A 19243-nucleotide genomic window follows, 5' to 3' on the forward strand; every position below is an offset into this window, starting at 1 on the left:
CTTTATTTTTGAGAATTGACAATCTAATTCAAAAAGTTATAGGGAAATACAAAGGACCTAGAATAGCAAAAATAACTTTATAAAAGAACAAAACTTGAGTACTTAGATTTTAAGATTTCCAAAAATCTACAGTAATCAAGAAAATAGTATTGTGGAAAGAATTCACATACAGATAAATGGAGCAAAAAAAAAAAAAGTTTAAAAGTAGACCATGCATATGTTGGTCATTTGATTTTAAACATAATAATCTAGACAAAATAATTCAACGGGGAAAGGAGAGTTTTTTCAACAAATGGTGCTGGAAAAATTGGAAGTATCTACAAATAGATTTTAAAAAATCGACCCTTACCTCAAAATACACAGAAAAATTAAACTCAAAATAGATCACAGGTACAAAAATAAAAGCTAAAATCATAGAACTCCTGACATAAAAATACAATAGTTCTGTCTTGACATAGAAATATTTTCATAGGTAGTTCAAAAAGTAACAATCATTTTAAAAATGGATAAAATGTACTTCATCAAATATAAAAAACGCTTTACAGTAGTGTTTAAAATTGAAAATGCAAGGCACAAACTTAGGAAAAGCATTTGCAATACATATATGTGATAAAGGAGTTGTATTCAGAATGAATAAAAAACTCTTAAGATTCAATAATAAAAAGTTTTAAACAAGTCCATTTTTTAAATGGGCAATCTATTCAAACATATTTCACAAAAGAAGATATACAAATGGCCTCTAAGTATGTGAAAAGATGCTTGACCTCATTAACATACCTAATATGTATTAGGGAAATGCATATTAAAACCATAACGAGTACCATTATATTCCCATTCAAATGGCTACAATTTAGCTGACTGACACTTTCAAGTGTTTGTGGAGCTACAGAATAACTGGAACTCTGATACATTGTTGTACATTGTGGGGAGTGTAAATTGGTAGGATCACTTTGGAAAGCATTGGGGGCAGTTTCTTACTCAGATTAAACATATACTTTCTATGTGACCCTGCAATTCCACTCAAGACAAATGAAACATATGCCCATGGAAACACTTATACTTTGAATATTCATAGCAACTTTTGTTTTCTTTCTAAATGAAAGTCCAAATCTGGCATCAACCAAAGTGTCTACCTACTGTTGAATGGAATGGATAAAAACATTCTGATAAATTCACATAAATTCACTCACTGCAGTGGTAGGTAGCTTCTAAGATAGCTCCCAGGGATCCCAGCTTCCAAATGGTATTCACAGCTTTCTGTAATCCCCTCCCCATGAGTATTATATTTCTAACTAATAAAACACCTCATTGTTAAGGGGATGTCAGTTCTATGATCGTATTACTAGAGATTGTAGCATCTTACTAGCAGACCCTCTCTCTTACTGGTTTTGATGAAGCAAACTGCCATCTCCAGGAGGCCCACGAGGCAACAAATTGAAGGAAGCCTCTGGCTAACAGCTATCTAGTATCTGAGGCCATCAGTCTAATAACTTCAAAGAACTGAATCCTGCCAACAATCACATTAAGTGGACTCTTCCCACTGAAAGTGGGCTGTCCCCAAGTTAACTTTCAGATGAGACCTCAGTGCTGGCTGACACTGTTTGCAGGCTTGTAAGCAACCCTGAATCAGAGGATTATTCACAGAAGCTATGCCCACATTGCTGACCCACAGAAACTCTGAGATAATAATTGTGTGCTGTTTTGACACTAAATTGTTGGTGATTTCTTATGCAGTAGTAGATAACTCACACTCACCAATAAGAAGGAACAGTTCAATGACATACACGATGTATTGGTTTTCTATTGGTGCATAATGAATTATCACAAACTCAGCAGCTTCAAGGAATGCCCATCTATTAATTCATAGTTCTGTCCACCAGAAGTCTGGGCATGGCATAGCGGGGCTCTCTGCTCAGATCCCACCAGGCTGAACTCAAGGTGTTGGCCACTGCTGTGATCTGAGGCTCAGGGTCTCTCCTAAGTTCACTGTGGTTGTTGACAGAACTCAGTTCTTTTTGGTTGTAAGACTGAGGTTGCAGCTTTCCTTGCTGGCTGTTAACACAGGGTTGTTCTCGGCTCCTAGAGACTGCTTGGTGTTCTCCGCTATGACTCCTCTACAACATGGAAGTTCTCTCTTTAAAAGGCAGTAGCAGAGCTTCTCTCAGACTTCAGATATCTCTGACTTTTTGTAAAGTCTCATCTGCTTAGTGCAGGCTCACTGAGGAAAATCTCCCTCCTTAAAGTAAACTTATTAGAGAATTTAATTACATCTGGAAAATACCTTCACAACAGCATCTAGATTAGAGTTTGACTGAGTAACTAAGAGAAGTTTAGAATCCTGTTCACCATGTCTAGAATGTGGATACATTTCAGAAACAGTCTGCTGAGTAAAATAAGCCAGATTTAAAGAGGATACATATACAATTCCACTTATTTGAATCTCTAGGAAAGATAACTATGATCCGTGGTAATAAAAAGCAGAAATCAATAGTTGCCTGGATCAGGGGTGGATGATTTACTGGAAGGAGGCACTAGAAACTTTTCTGGGGTGAGGGAATTATGTACCTTCATATTGAGACTGGTTACACAGGTCTACACGTTTGTCAGAGATCATCAAACTATAAACTTAAAATGTATATTCTATATAAAGTGTACCCCAATAAAGGTCACTTATATTCTATATCATGTGTATCCCAATAAAGGTCATTAAAAATAAACAATCAGCCAGCCATGTGACCTTTGCCTCACTGTCACCTTCTAAGTGTTACGCAAGGTCATCTGGTTGGTCAAACATCATTTCACCCAGAAACCAAGCTGCAAAGCAGTCTAGCAAATGCAATTTCAGTTTTAGGTACCATTCTTCATGGTAAAGAATTGGACACTAGAAAGTAGACTGTACAGATGTTGAGCTATGTCAGGTCCTTCAGTTTAAGGTAAAAATATTTCTCCTCATTCCTCTGGTGTATTTAGCAGATTAATGAGTCAAACAAACACATACATGTATACACATGTGTATACATATTCGGGCACACAATCCCCATGGGCAAGCACTATAATTCATGAAGAGAAACAATGTACATAATGATAGCTGCTTATAATAAATAGTTTTGCATGTGATTATACAGAGCTGTTTTAGCCCTTTGACTGTTCCACAAACTAAGAGGCAGAGGCCTGGTTTCAAGTCCTGAAATTCACTAACCAGAAATATTACCTCCGTGGATAAATGCCACCATAGAGATGATCACTTCTTGTTTTAAAACTGTGTTGAAGTTTTGATACCTAGGAATGGAAACTCTTCTAGGGTCATATGATTCTTAATTGGAAAAAAAACCCTGAGTTATACACAGATCCTACAGACATCTTTAAAATAAAGTATGTTTTCCCTTTCATTTTTGGATCAGCTAAATTTATAGGGCAGAGATTTCTTCAATAATCTCTATTTGAAAAATAGGGGTGGAGTGGGCAGGATATGAATCAATTATTCTCAAGGCCAAGTAATCCTCCGGGATTAAAAGAAGGGTGTTTTCTCTTCCAGTCACAATCATGTGTACTTACTTATAAAAAATAAAGTACACAAATTAATAAAAAAAATTTGAGCACATCTGGGAAGGATTTCTAGATGATGAGTTGTAGGAGCACACCACTTGAGAACCACTGACACAGTAAATTATACAAACGGGACAAAGAGCAAGATTTAAGCAAATCATCAATGTTCACTGATTGTGCTTCTGCAGTATATACTACACCCAGAGAGAAATGAACTTAATTAAAGCAACATTATGTAAGGGCTGTTGCTTATTTGACTTTTGCCAAACCTAGGCATATATATAGTCATTGAATTCATCTATTGATATACACAGAAATTACATATTTACCTCTAAGACAACTCTCATATGTTCTTTAAACCTAGGCTTCAGGAAAAACTAACAGAGAAATATTCATACACCATGTGTCATTCAGTACAATTCCCCTGCACCATGGGCAGAGATGGAGTTATTTCAGTAGAGTGGTTTTGGCCATGGAAAGTCTCATCAGACTTGAAAGTCATGTGCTCCCCTTTTCCTTGGAAGGGCAAATGTATCAGAACTGTGTCTGGTTTCAAGAAAGCTCAACAATGAGTTAAATAAGTGGTTTACTTGTCTTATGCAACAAGCCATGGATAGGAAGATCAGGATGAGTGCCGTGGCCCAGTGTCATCAAGGATCCAGATTTCTTCTGCATTCTTATTGGGACCAATCCTAAAATGTGGATTTAATGCTTATGATTGCAAGAGGATTGCTCATCCAGACATCTATCTGAGAGGAAGGCAAAGGGAATAAAGGAACATCCCAGTGAGTTTATTTCTCTTATAAAACTTTCCTGGAAGCCCTAGCAAGAGGCTTCCACTAATTTTATCTTTGGCCAGAATTGGTCTCTTCACTACTAGCTACACCTGAGGCTGCAAAGCAAGGTTTTTAGCTGAACACAATTCTCCGTAACTGGAATGGCTGTTAAGAAAGAGAGAAGTGGGTACAGAGTAGGCATTGGGTAGTGGCTGTCACTGCTAGTAACTAACAAGATAAGATCTGCCATCTTGACACAGCCTTTTCCCATCTAACCTTCAAATTACACACACACACACACACACACACACACACACACACACACACAGACGTGCACTTGGGCCACTTCATTTTGCTCACTTGCATTCAATATCTATGGGTTTCCTCGGTAGATTCTTTCACCGAAATGATAAGCATACTCTTGGAGGAATATAAAACCATAAATGCTATTTGCCCAGGTTTCTATTTCTGTAAATCAAGTGCTCAGAAGTTCAGAGGTTCAATTATTGTTTAATCAGAATTGAAATAACAAGAGTTCTGGACGGTCCTAACTAACCTTGCAGCATGTTTCCAGAGTTAATCAAAGATTAATATTCATATCAATTGAATGCATTGGAGTCAAGAAACATTTATTGAGCATCAACAACGTGCCAGGTCCTGTGCTAATATAACCAAGAGGAAAAAGACTAAGTGCCTCCCATCAGGAAACTCACTGTCTGATACAACAGATAGGTATGTGAACACACAACTACACTAGAGGAAAATATGAGAGCAAATTAGAGGACAGCACATGGTGGAGGAATGCTTAGCTTTATTGGGAGAGGGGTGCAGAGAAGACTTCTCCAAAGACATGATATCCAACCTGGATGAGTCAGTGTTAGGATCAGTCCTCATGTTTGCTGATTTTCAGTCTAATGCACGTCTCACAATCTAAAAATGGAAATTTAAAAATGGCAATGAGAAATGTATTTTCAATAATATGTTTAAATCTATCTATGAATAACTATATAACCCAAAGTGTTGGTCTGAATTTTAATGAAGTATTTGGGTTACTGCTTTGGCTAACCCAGAATGCATTATGTTATCTTCACAGTTTGTCATAAGTTTCATAAATATAGAACATTTCACAATATGTTTGCGCCTACTGAAAAACAAACAGCAAAGTAACTAATAATCCAAGAAATTATTGCCCACAAAATATGCTAGACATTTTCATAATGGGCTGGAGAAATACTTAAATTCCCATTTGTATTCTGTACTAAATATTTCAGAGTCAGAAAGATTAAATATTTTTTAATTAACTCTACTGTATAATAATGGTCTAAACTGCAAGTTGCACTGAAGTTGAACCTCTTGATGGCTAAATTACACATTCTGGAAGGTCTATATATGTATTTTAGATTCTGAGGTTGGGGGTGGAATTTCACAGCAGTCCTACATAATTGTGAACTACGGCTTGTTTCCCCTTTTCCCAGTGACTCCCTATTTTCATCACCATCTTTCCATTCAAGACACATTCCCCAAACCCAATTCTGTTTGCCTGGGAAAATAATTCACATTTATAAAAATGTATCAGAGTTCTCTCAGATATTCTATTCATTTAATTCTTAACAACATTCCTGAAAGGTTGAGTGAACTATCTTATGTGGGCTTTGTGAACTTAGGAGACTCTATTTATGTTCCCAGAAGTCTGCTAAGAAAAAAATAGATATAATAAGCTTCAGTTTCTGTCTTCTAGGAAATTACAATTTATTTTACTAATATAAGCATTATGATGGCTAGAACTTTAATAACCACTTTGCCCTAAATGCCTAGAACAGTGCCTGGTGCTTAATATATTTTTAATAAGAATATACAATCATTCATGTAATATTTAAGTGAGTTTTCAAGACTAGAAAGCATATTATGGGTGTAACTGTGAAGGAAAATAATGTAGCCAATAAGATACAGAGTGTGAAATGGAAAAACAGCAAAATTCTAAGCCCAGACTCTCAAAGACAGTACAAACATTCTGGGATAATTAAGAAATTCCTGGCAGGCTTAGCCAAAGTGTAGAAAAGCCAAACCTCTTTTGGACTTGTGTCTATCAAGAATCTTAACATAGACTTTGAGCTATTTACAAATTTTAGAACATTTCCCGCAAACAATAGTATGTGCTTACAGGCATCAAAGTAACAACATATCAGCACAATCCTTTTATAAACATGGAGGTAACATTTTCTGAAGCAGGGGGGCTAGAAGAGAATGAGGCTCTGGAAAAAGGAAGAAATTTCACAGTCAGATGAAATGAGCACAGATTAGAAATCACAGAACTATTATCTTAGCTAAAATCGGTGCAAGTTTCTGGGTTTGGGAAAACTGGAAACTGTACTAAATCTCATTGTATACCAATTAAAGTTTCATTAGGTTTGAGTATATATTGCCAGTTTTAAAGGAACCTATTCATTGTTTTTATTTCCCAGTGTGGGTTTAATCATTCTTGACCTGTCCTCTGTCATCAAAATATGAGTCTGTCTTTTTAGAGATAGGTGCTTAGTTTATACAAACCTTGCCTGACTACTATGAGTGGGTATCCTTTGCAAGATGCTGCTTCAACAGCTATAGTTAGCTAAAATTTACTGAACAAATCCTCTGTGGCAGGCAGATAAAGGAACTGAGGCACAGAGGGTTTGTACAAGGTCTCATAACCAGTAAGTGGCAGATCAGTATCCGAGCTCAGGAAGTCTGGCTCTAGAGCTGGGGCTCTAAACCCCTAAACAAGGCTTGTGTTCATCTATATCTACTACATGATGCAAGTATACAGTTCAATTTGTGCAAATGTATTTTGCCTTCTTGGTGGACTTTCATGACAAGAATTTAACTCTAGAATGACGTCCCCTTGCCATGCAATACTGATTGTTTTGTATCTCACAAAGTCATCAGTTTTTTATGCCTAGGAAATATGATTTTCATACTAGCCTGAAATAAACAAGAGGCAAACTAAGAAGGGAAAAAGTACATTTTATGATTTCAAAATTCCATCCAAAAGGAAATATGATGGCATGTGATTGATACATCTAGTAACTTTAATTTTCCAATCTTCCAGGAACATTTTAAAGAAGTGAAAACCTAACAATAGTCATCCACACAACATGGGCATGAAATTGTTAAACTGCAAACCCAACTGGTTAGGGAAGATTTAGCCCTGGAGGGGATGAGTTCCCTATAGAAGAGAAAACTCCAGTGAAACAGAAATTAAAAAGACATAAGGAAAGTGTATTGAAGTAATGAGAGAGGAGTTTAGAAAGTCCTCGACCAAGATGTTCTCTAAGCCTGACTCTCCTTGACAATGGTTTGCAAACTTTATCATACGAGAGAATCACCTTGTTAAAACACAGATTTCTAAGACCCATCCCCACAGTTTCTGATTCAGTGATTCTGAGACTGGGCCCAAGAATTTGCATTAGTAACAGTTTCCCAGGTAATGTTAATACTACTGGTCCAAGAGCCACACTTTGAGAATCACAGCTTCATAGTAATTGCTCTCAATAGATATGCAACCATCAGAAGGCGTATTCTCTAAGATATCTACATTGTAAGATTATACCTTTATAATTAGGATCAGAGTATATGCTAGGGAAAAAGGCTAGAATGACTAAATCCTGAGCAATAGCAGAAAAAGAGAAGGAAAATCTACCAAAAATCATTTCAGCTCCAGGAGCAGCAAGCAGCTTGTCTGTTAAGGGCTGCTCAACTAAGATAATAAAAGGACGATAACCAGACCAGAGATGATGACCACCTTCTTCACTTTTGGCTAACACTGTCATCAATAAACCAGTGAGCGGGAACACCACCCCATATTGATGGTATTACAGGTAAACTTACATATTAGTTATAATTAGATAAAGATTTGCACTTTTTCCTATATGAATTGGTGAGTCCTGAAGATTTTAAAACTGGAATGTAACCTATTAGATCTGATTTTTTTTTAATTAATTAATTAATTTATTTATTTTTGGCTGTGTTGGGTCTTCGTTTCTGTGCGAGGGCTTTCTCTAGTTGCGGCAAGCGGGGGCCACTCTTCATCGCGGTGCGCGGGCCTCTCACTATCGCGGCCTCTCTTGTTGCGGAGCACAGGCTCCAGATGCGCAGGCTCAGTAGTTGTGGCTCACGGGCCCAGTTGCTCTGCGGCATGCGGGATCTTCCCAGACCAGGGCTCGAACCCGTGTCCCCTGCATTAGCACGCAGACTCTCAACCACTGCATCACCAGGGAAGCCCCCTAGATCTGAATTTTAAGAAATGAAAATATATATCAATTAGGGCTCTTCCAGTTGAAAATGAAACAACTCAAATTAACTTTAGCAAAATGGAAAGCATACTGTCTCCTGTACCAAGAGTAAGTTAGAAAATGTATTCTTGGTTGTATCCACACTCTCACACAATATTCTCAAGATTTTGCCCATTTTCCCAATTGTTCCTGAGATGGATTGTATTTTGCAAGACTTTCGTCTAATGTTGAACCATGAACCAATGTCTATGGTCTCAAGTAGCTGGAGGGTTGGGTTGGTTAGAGCCGAGGCACAGTCGTCTTGGGACATGAGCACCCTCATCCAAGGTCTCACTTCTCCCCTGGTTTATCCCAGTGTTCCATAAGAATATTACCATTTTAAATGCCTAGAGATGAAAGAATGTGAAAAAAATGCTCCAGAAAATAAAGTATCATAGGATCAGAAATAAGCCATGTGTTTTCCAATTATTCCTGTAATGATTCCAGTGAAAAGAACTTTCAGATGTCTTAAAGTCAAAATGAGGTGTATAAAACCAACATCCCTAACTGTTGCCCTGTCACCTAAGTTAGGTAGATAATAAATCCCTTATCAAAGTGGTTTCTGCACTCTTAAAAGATGAACAGCTGGGGGAAGTGGATAGAGAGGGCTGAGAGAGAACACCTGGACTCCGGTGTTGCCACTCCCTCATCCTTACTCCAACCTGAGTGATTTTGGATCTGTTTATTGTTTTCTTTCTTTCTTTTTTTTTTTTTTGCCACACCTCGAGGCATTTGGGATCTTTGTTCCCCGACCAGGGATCTAACCCATGCCCCCTGCATGTGGGATTTTTGTTCCCCAGCCATGGATCAAACCTATGCCCTCTGCATTGGAAGTGTCGTGTCTTAACCACTGGACCACCAGGGAAGTCCCTGCATCTGTTTCTTTCTATTTTCCAGATAACCTTTGCTTGAGGTCAGGATTCAATAGCTAAAAAAATCTTGCAAAACACCTCCTTCAGAACAGGCCTAAACAGAGGATCCTCCATTGTAGCTAGGACAGCCTTCGCGATAGGAACTCAGAGATATTCTTTTCTTGAAAAACCCAAGCTAAAGATTATATGAACCGTATACCTTTCAGTTCCCTCTTAAGAATAGCACAGGGAGTAAACTCTCTGGGATTGAAGTTCTGATGTAGTTATGGTGCAATAGCTTAGTTAGTTTTAAGGACATGGATTTAACTAAAGCTCAGAAAGTAACTTGTTGGCTTCCCCAGGCTTCCAAGCAAGGCATGTCATACACTGGTTTGGAACAATTCTGGCAACAGTCCAGCACAAAAATATCGTATGCCAGATTCACACTCAGGTATCCACAGTTTGAAAAAAGTCTTTTTCTCTGCATTAATAAAAAGTGAGGGGGAAAAAAACTCATAAAATGATAAGCAATACAGACCCTTTAGGATTAGGAGAACTTTTAGCTTTTAAGTGCCTCCTTGCTGAATCACACAAAGATGATTTTCAAAGCCAAATTTTGGAGTGAGATGTATAGTTCTGGGTCTTCAACAAATTCTGACAAGATTTCACACACTGTCAGAGAGGTTCTTTGCTCTTGCCCAGCTTCCCTGCGGTGGGAGAGGGGAAAGAGCCAATGCCCCAACCTCTTTGCTCTCAGGGAGTCACTTTGACCCAATTCCAGAAGCCCAAGGGCTGTCCTTAATTAGCATTGTAATTTATATTGCACAATTATGCAAATTGGGTACATAAACAAAATTATCCTTTCAGTTTGGCTTTGCTACCCGAGAAATGCAAAGCCAGTTAAAGATAAGAATAAAGAAAAGAGAATACATTTGCTCTAATTCAATGCACCATTTCTTAATTTATCCATTCTTTTGTTTTACTCTTTCACTTTGCACCTGGGGTTTTTCTCATGTTTTCTATTCTCTTATTTTGCTTTTTCTTCCTTTTATGCTGGCTTTTTCTTCCTTTATCTATCCTTGGCTCTTTTCCTTGAGAAATTTTCCATCTCATTAATTCTGCTGTAGTGATTCATAACTCTTTGGGCTATTTCTTTGTTTTTGGATATGACTATTACCTTGACTGTCTATAGTTTCCATTCTCTTTTTGCTTGCAGATTCTCTCCTTTCTCGTGCCATCCCTTTCCATTTTATTTCATTTTTCCATTAGTTTGACTTGTTTTTATAGTTGTGTGATGCTCCTTGTCCGATACCTAACAAACACCCTCAGAATCCAAATCATCTTTACTAAGAAAACTGAAAATAAGCATGGCAAATAACAGAGCTTGGAAGATGGGAAATTGAAGATACAAAACCCAATGAAGGAACCTTCAAGGTGGCAGAGGAATAAGACATGGAGATCACCTTCCTCCCCACAAATACATGGGAAATATACCTACATGTGGAACAACTCCTACAGAACACCTACTGAACACTGGCAGAAGACCTCAGACCTCCCAAAAGGCAAGAACCTCCCCACGTACATAGGTAGGGCAAAAGAAAAAAGAAAAAACAGAGACAAAAGAATAGGGAAGGGACCTGAACTTCTGGGAGGGAACTGTGAAGGAGGAAAAGTTTCCACACACTAGGAAGCCCCTTCACTGGCAGAGACGGGGGTGGCCGGTGGGGGGAAGCTTTAGAGCCATGGAGGAGAGCGCAGCAACAGGGGTGCAGAGGGCAAAGCAGAGAGATTCCCACACAGAGGATCGGTGCCGACCAGCACTCACCAGGCCGAAAGGATTCTCTGCTCACCCGCCGGGGCGGGCAGGGGCTGGGAGCTGAGGCTCGGGCTTCGGAGATCAGATCTCAGGGAGAGGACTAGGGTTAGCTGCATGAACACAGCCTGAAGGGGGCTAGTGCACCACAGCTAGCCGGGAGGGAGTCCAGGAAAAAGTCTGGAGCTGCCGAAGAGGCAAGAGACCATTGTTTAAGGGTGTACGAGGAGAGGGGATTCAGAGCACTGCCTAAATGAGCTCCAGAGACGGGCGTGAGCCGCGGCTATCAGCATGGACCCCAGAGACAGGCATGAGACGCTAAGGCTGCTGCTGCAGCCACCAAGAAGCCTGTGTGCAAGCACATGTCACTATGAACTCCTCCCCTCCCAGGATCCTGTGCAGCCCACCACTGCCAGCGTCCTGTGATCCAGGGACAACTTCCCTGGGAGAACACATGGCGTGCCTCAGGCTGGTGCAACGTCATGCCAGCCTCTGCCGCCGCAGCCTCGCACCGCATTCCGTACCCCTCCCTCCCCCCAGCCTGAGTGAGCCAGAGCCCCCTAATCAGCTGTTACTTTAACCCCATCCTGTCTGAGCATAGAACAGACATCCTCAGGTGACCTTCATGCAGAGACAGGGACAAATCCAAAGCTGAACCCCAGGAGCTGTGCAAACAAATCTCTGGAAATCTCTCCAAGCAACCTCAGGAGCAGTGGATTAAATCTCCACGATCAACTTGATGTACCCTGCATTTGTGGAATACCTGAATAGACAACGAATCATCCCAAAATTGAGGCGGTGGACTTTGGGAGCAAATGTAGACTTAGAGTTAGCTTTCTGTATCTAACTTGTTTCTGGTTTTATGCTTATCTTAGTTTAGTATTTAGAGTTTATTATCATTGGTAGATTTGTTTATTGATTTGCTTGCTCTCTTCCTCCTTTTTTTTAATATAGAGACATATATATATTTTTCCTTTTTCTCTTTTTGAGAGTGTGTATGTGTATGCTTCTTTGTGTGATTTTGTCTGTATAGCTTTGCTTTTACCATTTGCCCTAGGGTTCTGTCCGTCCATTTTTTTTTTTTTTAGTATAGTTTTTAGCGCTTGTTATAATTGGTGGATTTGTGTTTTAGTTTGGTTGCTTCTTTCTTTCCCTCTTTTTTTTTATTACTTTAAATTTTTTTTAACTTTTAATAATTATTTTTTATTTTAATTATTTTCTTTTCTTTCCTTCCTTCTTTCTTTCTTCTCCCATTTCCTCTGAGCCATGTGGCTGACAGGGTCTTGTTGCTCCAGCCAGGTGTCAGGCCTGTGCTTCTGAGGAGAGCCGAGTTCAGGACACTGGTTCACCAGAGACTTCCCAGCTCCATGTAATATCAAACAGAGAAAGCTCTCCTAGAAATCTCCACCTCAACGTTAAGACCCAGCTCCACTAAACAACCAGCAAGCTCCAGTGCTGGACACCCTATGCCGGACAACTAGGAAGACAGGAACACAAGCCCACCCATTAGTAGAAAGGCTGCCTAAGATCATAATAAGGTATGACGGGTACCCCAAAACACACCACCAGACGTGGTCTTGTCCACCAGAAAGACAAGATCCAGCCTCACCCACCAGAACACAGGCACCAGTCCTCTCCACCAGGAAGCCTACACAAACCACTGAACAAACCTTAGCCACTGGGGGCAGACACCAAAAACAACAGGAACTATGAACCTGCAGCCTGTGAAAAAGAGACCCCAAACACAGTAAGTTAAGCAAAATGAGAAGACAGAGAAAGACACAGCAGATGAAGGAGCAAGGTAAAAACCCAGCAGACCAAACAAATGAAGAGAAAATAGGCAGTCTACCTGAAAAAGAATTCAGAATAATGATAGTAAAGATGATCCAAAATCTTGGAAATAGAATGGAGAAAATAAATGTTTAACAAGGACGTAGAAGAACTAAAGAGCAAACAATGATGAACCACACAATAAATGAAATTAAAAATTCTCTAGAAGGAATCAATAGCAGAATAACTGAGGCAAAAGAACGGATAAGTGACCTGGAAGATAAAATAGTGGAATAAAGAAAAAAGAATGAAAAGAATTGAGGACAATCTCAGAGACCTCTGGGACAACATTAAACGCACCAACATTCAAATTATAGGGGTCCCAGAAGAAGAAGAGAAAATATGTGAGGAGACTATAGTTGAAAATTCCCTAATATGGGAAAGGAAATACTTATCAAGTCCAGGAAGCACAGAGAGTCCCAAAAAGGATTAATCCAAGAAGAAACATGCCAAGACATATATTAAACAAACTATCAAAAAATAATAGAAAGAAAAATTATTAAAGCAGCAAGGGACAAACAACAAATAACATACAAGGGAATCCCCATAAGGTTAACAGCTGATTTCTCAGCAGAAACTCTGCAAGCCAGAAGGGAGGGTCAGGACATATTTAAAGTGATGAAAGGGAAAAATCTACAACCAAGATTACTCTACCCAGCAAGGATCTCATTCAGATTTGATGGAGAAATTAAAACCTTTACAGACAAGCAAAGCTAAGAGAATTCAGCACCACCAAACCATCTTTAAAACAAATGCTAAAGAAACTTCTCTAGGCAGGAAACACAAGAGAAGGAAAAGACCTACAATGACAAACCCAAAACAATTAAGAAAATGGTATAGGAACATACATATCAATAACTACCTTAAATATAACTGGATTAAATGCTCCAACCAAAAGACATAGACTGGGGCTTCCCTGGTGGCGCAGTGGTTGAGAGTCTGCCTGCCAATGCAGGGGACACGGGTTCGAGCCCTGGTCTGGGGGGATCCCACTTGCCACGGAGCAACTGGGCCCATGAGCCATAATTACTGAGCCTGCGCGTCTGGAGCCTGTGCTCTGCAACAAGAGAGGCCACTATAGTGAGAGGCCCGTGCACCGCGATGAAGAGTGGCCCCCACTTGCCACAACTAGAGAAAGCCCTCACACAGAAACGAAGACCCAACACAGCCATAAGTAAATAAAAAAAAAAAAAAAAAAAAAAAGACATAGACTGGCTGAATGGATACAAAAACAAGACCCATATAAATGCTGTCTACAAGAGACCCGCTTCACACCTAGGGACACATACAGACTGAAAGTGAGGGGATGGAAAAAGATATTCCATGCAAGTGGAAATCAAAAGAAAGCTGGAGTAGCAATTTTTTATATCAGACAAAATAGACTCTAAAGTAAAGACTATTACAAGAGACAAAGAAGGACACTACATAATGATCAAGGGAGCAATCCAAGAAGAAGATATAACAATTGTAAATGTATATGCACCCAACATTGGAGCACCTCAATACATAAGGCAAATGCTAACAGCCATAAAAGGGGAAATCGACAGTAACACAATCATAGTAGGGAAGTTTAACATCCCACTTTCACCAATGGACACATCATCCAAAGTAAAAATAAATAAGGAAACACAAGTTTTAAATGAAACATTAAACAAGATGGACTTAATTGATATTTATATGACCTTCCATCCAAAAACAACATACTACACTTTGTTCTCAAGTGCTCATGGAACATTCTCCAGGATAGATCATATCTTGGGTCACAAACAAGGCTTGGTAAATTTAAGAAAATTGAAATCGTATCGAGTATCTTTTCTGACCACAAAGCTATGAGACTAGATATCAATTACAGGAAAAAAAATCTGTAAAAATTACAAACACATGGAGGTTAAACAATACACTGCTTAATAACCAAGAGATCACTGAAGAACTCAAAGAGGAAACAAAAAATACCTAGAAACAAATGACAATGAAAACACGATGACCCAAAACCTATGGGATGCAGCAAAAGAAGTTCTAAGAGGGAAGTTTATGGCAATACAATCCTACCTCAAGAAACAAGAAATATCTCAAATAAACAACCTAACCTTACACTTAAAGCAATTAGAGAAAGAACAACAAAAAACCCAAAGTTATCAGAAGGAAAGAAATCATAAAGATCATATCAGAAATAAAAGAAAAACAAATGAAGGAAACTATAGCAAAGATCAATAAAACTAAAAGCTGGTTCTTTGAGAAGATAAACAAAATTGATAATTAGCCAGACTCATCAAGAAAAAAAGGGAGAAGACTCAAATCAACAGAATTGGAAATGAAAAAGGAGAAGTAACAAAGGACACTGCAGAAATACAAAGGATCATGAGAGATTACTACAAGCAATTATATGCCAATAAAATGGACAACCTGGAAGAAATGGACAGATGCTTAGAAAAGCACAACCTTCCAAGACTGAACCAGGAAGAGATAGAAAATATAAACAGACCAATCACAAGCACTGAAATTGAGACTGTGATTAAAAATCTTCCAACAAACAAAAGCCCAGGACCAGATGGCTTCAGAGGCAAATTCTACCAAATATTTAGAGAAGAGCTAACACCTATCCTTCTCAAACGCTTCAAAATATAGCAGAGGGAGGAACACGCCCAAACTCATTCTACGAGACCACCATCACCCTGATACCAAAACCAGACAAAGATGTCACAAAGAAAGAAAACTACAGGCCAATATCACTGACGAACATAGACGTAAAAATCCTCAACTAAATTCTAGCAAACAGAATCCAACAGCACATTAAAAGGATTATACACCATGATCAAGTGGGGTTTATCCCAGGAATGCAAGTATTCTTCAGTATACACAAATCAATCAATGAGATAAACCATATTTTAAAATTGCAGGAGAAAAACCATATGATCATCTCAATAGATGCAGAGAAAGCTTTCAACAAAATTCAACACCCATTTATGATAAAAACCCGCCAGAAAGTAGGCGTAGAAGAAACTTACCTCAACATGTTAAAGGCCATATATGACAAACCCATAGCCAATATCGTTCTCAATTGTGAAAAACTGAAACCATTTCCTCTAAGATCAGGAACAAGACAAGGCTGTGCACTCTCACCACTATTATTCAACATAGTTTTGGAAGTTTTAGCCACAGCAATCAGAGAAGAAAAAGAAATAAAAGGAATCCAAATCGGAAAAGAAGAAGTAAAGCTGTCACTGTCTGCAGATGACATGATACTATACATAGAGAATCCTAAAGATGTTTCCAGAAAACTACTAGAGCTAATCAATGAATGTGGTAAAGTTGCAGTATACAAAATTAATGCACAGAAATCTCTTGCATTCCTATACACTAATGATGAAAAATCTGAAGGAGAAATTAAAGAAACACTCCCATTTACCACTGCAACAAAAAGAACAAAATACCTAGGAATAAACCTACCTAAGGAGACAAAAGACCTGTATGCAGAAAACTATAAGACACTGTTGAAAGAAATTAAAGATGATACAAACAGATGGAGAGATATACTATGTTCTTGGATTGGAAGCATCAACACTGTGAAAATGACTATACTACCCAAAGCAATCTACAGATTCAATGCAATCCCTGTCAAACTACCAATGACATTTTTTACAGAACTAGAACAAAAAATTTCACAATTTGTATAGAAACACAAAAGACCCCGAATAGCCAAAGCAATCTTGAGAAAGAAAAACGGAGCTGGAGGAATCAAGCTCCCTGACTTCAGATTATACTCCAAAGCTACAGTAATCAAGACAGTATGGTACTGGCACAAAAACAGAAATATAGATCAATGGAACAGGATAGAAACCCCAGAGATAAACCCACGCACATATGGTCACCTTATCTTTGATAAAGGAGGCAAGAATATACAGTGGAGAAACGACAGCCTCTTCAATAAGTGGTGCTGGGAAAACTGGACAGCTACATGTAAAAGAATGAAATTAGAACACTCCCTAACACCCTACACAAAAATAAACTCAAAATGGATTAAAGACCTAAATGTAAGGCCAGACACCATCAAACTCTTAGAGGAAAACATAGGCAGAACACTCTATTACATAAATCACAGCAAGATCCTTTTTTGACCCACCTCCTAGAGAAATGGAAATAAAAACAAAAATAAACAAATGGGACCTAATGAAACTTAAAAGCTTTTGCACAGCAAAGGAAACCATAGACAAGATGAAAAGACAACCCTCAGAATGTAGTAAATATTTGCAAACGTTTCAACTGACAAAGTATTAATCTCCAAAATTTACATGCAGCTCATGTAGCTCCATATCATAAAAAGAAACAACCCAATCCAAAAATGGGCAGAAGACCTAAATAGACATTTCTGCAAAGAAGATATACAGATTGCCAACAAACACATAAAAGAATGCTCAACATCACTAATCATTAGAGAAATGCAAATCAAAACTACAATGAGTTATCACTTCACACCAGTGAGAATGGCCATCATCAAAAATCTACAGACAATAAATGCTGGAGAGGGTGTGGAAGAAAGGGTACCCTCTTGCACTGTTGGTGGGAATGTAAATTGATATAGTCACTATGGAGAACAGTATGAAGGTTCCTTAAAAAACTAAAAATAGAACTACCATACGACCCAGCAATCCCACTACTGGGCATATACCCTGAGAAAATCATAATTCAAAAGGAGTCATGTACCACAATGTTCACTGCAGCTCTATTTACAATAGCCAGGACATGGAAGCAACCTAAGTGTCCACCAACAGATGAATGGATAAAGAAGATGTGACACATATGTACAATGGAATACTGCTCAGCCATAAAAAGAAACGAAATTGAGTTATTTGTAGTGAGGTGGATGGACCTAGAGTCTGTCATACAGAGTGAAGTAAGCCAGAAAGAGAAAAACAAATACCGTATGCTAACACATATATATGGAATGTAAAATATTGTTCTGAAGAACCCAGGGGCAGGACAGGAATAAAGACACAGATGTAGAGAATGGACTTGAGGACACAGGGAGGGGGAAGGATAAGCTGGGACAAAGTGAGAGTGGCATGGACTTATGTATACTACCAAATGTAAAATAGATAGCTAGTGGGATGCAGCCACTTAGAACAGGGAGGTCAGCTCAGTGATTTGTGACCACCTAGAGGGGTGGGATCGGGAGGGTGGGAGGGAGACACAAGAGGGAGGAGATATGGGGTATATGTATATGTATAGCTGATTCACTTTGTTATAAAGCAGAAACTAACACACCATTGTAAAGCAATTATACTCCAATAAAGATGTTAAAAAAAAAAATACCCAGTGAAATTGAACTGGAAGCCAATGCCTAGATCAATAGACAGTATTTAAGTACATACTAGCCAAGAGGTAATCAATCAACAAATCAGCATTAAGAAAGATAATTTTCCAACATTGGATGATATTCCAGTGAACTGGCTCCTTCAAAAAGCCTTAAAATTGTATGGAAAAATCAGAAAACCTAAAATATTTAAAACTGGTATGAAATATAACCTATATAAAGCTGGCTTTGAAAGAATCGTGGCTAGTGGTGCTTGACAATATACAGGAACTGTTAAAGGAATTTATAACAGCGGTTCTTGAACAGAACTGTGAAGAGGACAGAATTGTTCATTGCTTTATCTGCCCAGAACCACAGCTCCCACTGGGAAATATCCATCCTCCTTTTACAGCCCTCTGGCTGCAGCCACAGCAGCCAAGTTAAAATATAACCCAAGGGATCAGACCCAACTTGGGCAAATGAGAGCATCCTCCCTATGGCTATAACTTTTTCCACTTTGAATAACTTTCAAATGTTTCCCATACAGATTTTTAGTCCCTGTCTTCTTCTCTGACTCCTAACTCATCCCCTATCTTTCTCCCATTCACTTACTGATTTCTAGCCATCCTGGCTGACTAATATTATCAGCTCATTGCTTTCGTACCTTTCATCTTCTCCTTCTGGAATGATCGTTCTTGATTTTTTGATGGTTGTTTTCTTCTTGTCATTTGAGTCTCTACTCAAAAGTCATCTCAGAGAAATATCCTCTGATGTTGACCTCCGTCCCATCACTCACTGTATATATTACCTTGTTTTAACTTAGCACCATT

General features: G+C 38.7%; 1 protein-coding gene across 17 annotated transcripts in view; it reads right to left on the reverse strand.

Annotated features, from left to right (window-relative positions):
- Window positions 1–1280: 1280 nt before the first annotated feature.
- Window positions 1281–19243, reverse strand: part of LOC309628712 (uncharacterized protein) — a 454132-nt gene continuing 436169 nt past the window's right edge. For 15 of the 17 annotated variants that reach the window (XR_014244646.1, XR_014244647.1, XR_014244648.1 and 12 more), the window contains one exon: window positions 1281–8587. The gene's annotated coding sequence lies outside the window, so the exon portion shown is untranslated. The remainder of the gene's footprint in view (window positions 8588–19243) is intronic. The other 2 variants (XR_014244651.1, XR_014244650.1) reach the window with 2 other exon arrangements.

The sequence above is a fragment of the Balaenoptera borealis genome (assembly GCF_965194805.1).
Source record: "Balaenoptera borealis genome assembly, chromosome: 5".
In the NCBI taxonomy this organism is placed as follows: Eukaryota; Metazoa; Chordata; class Mammalia; order Artiodactyla; family Balaenopteridae; genus Balaenoptera; species Balaenoptera borealis.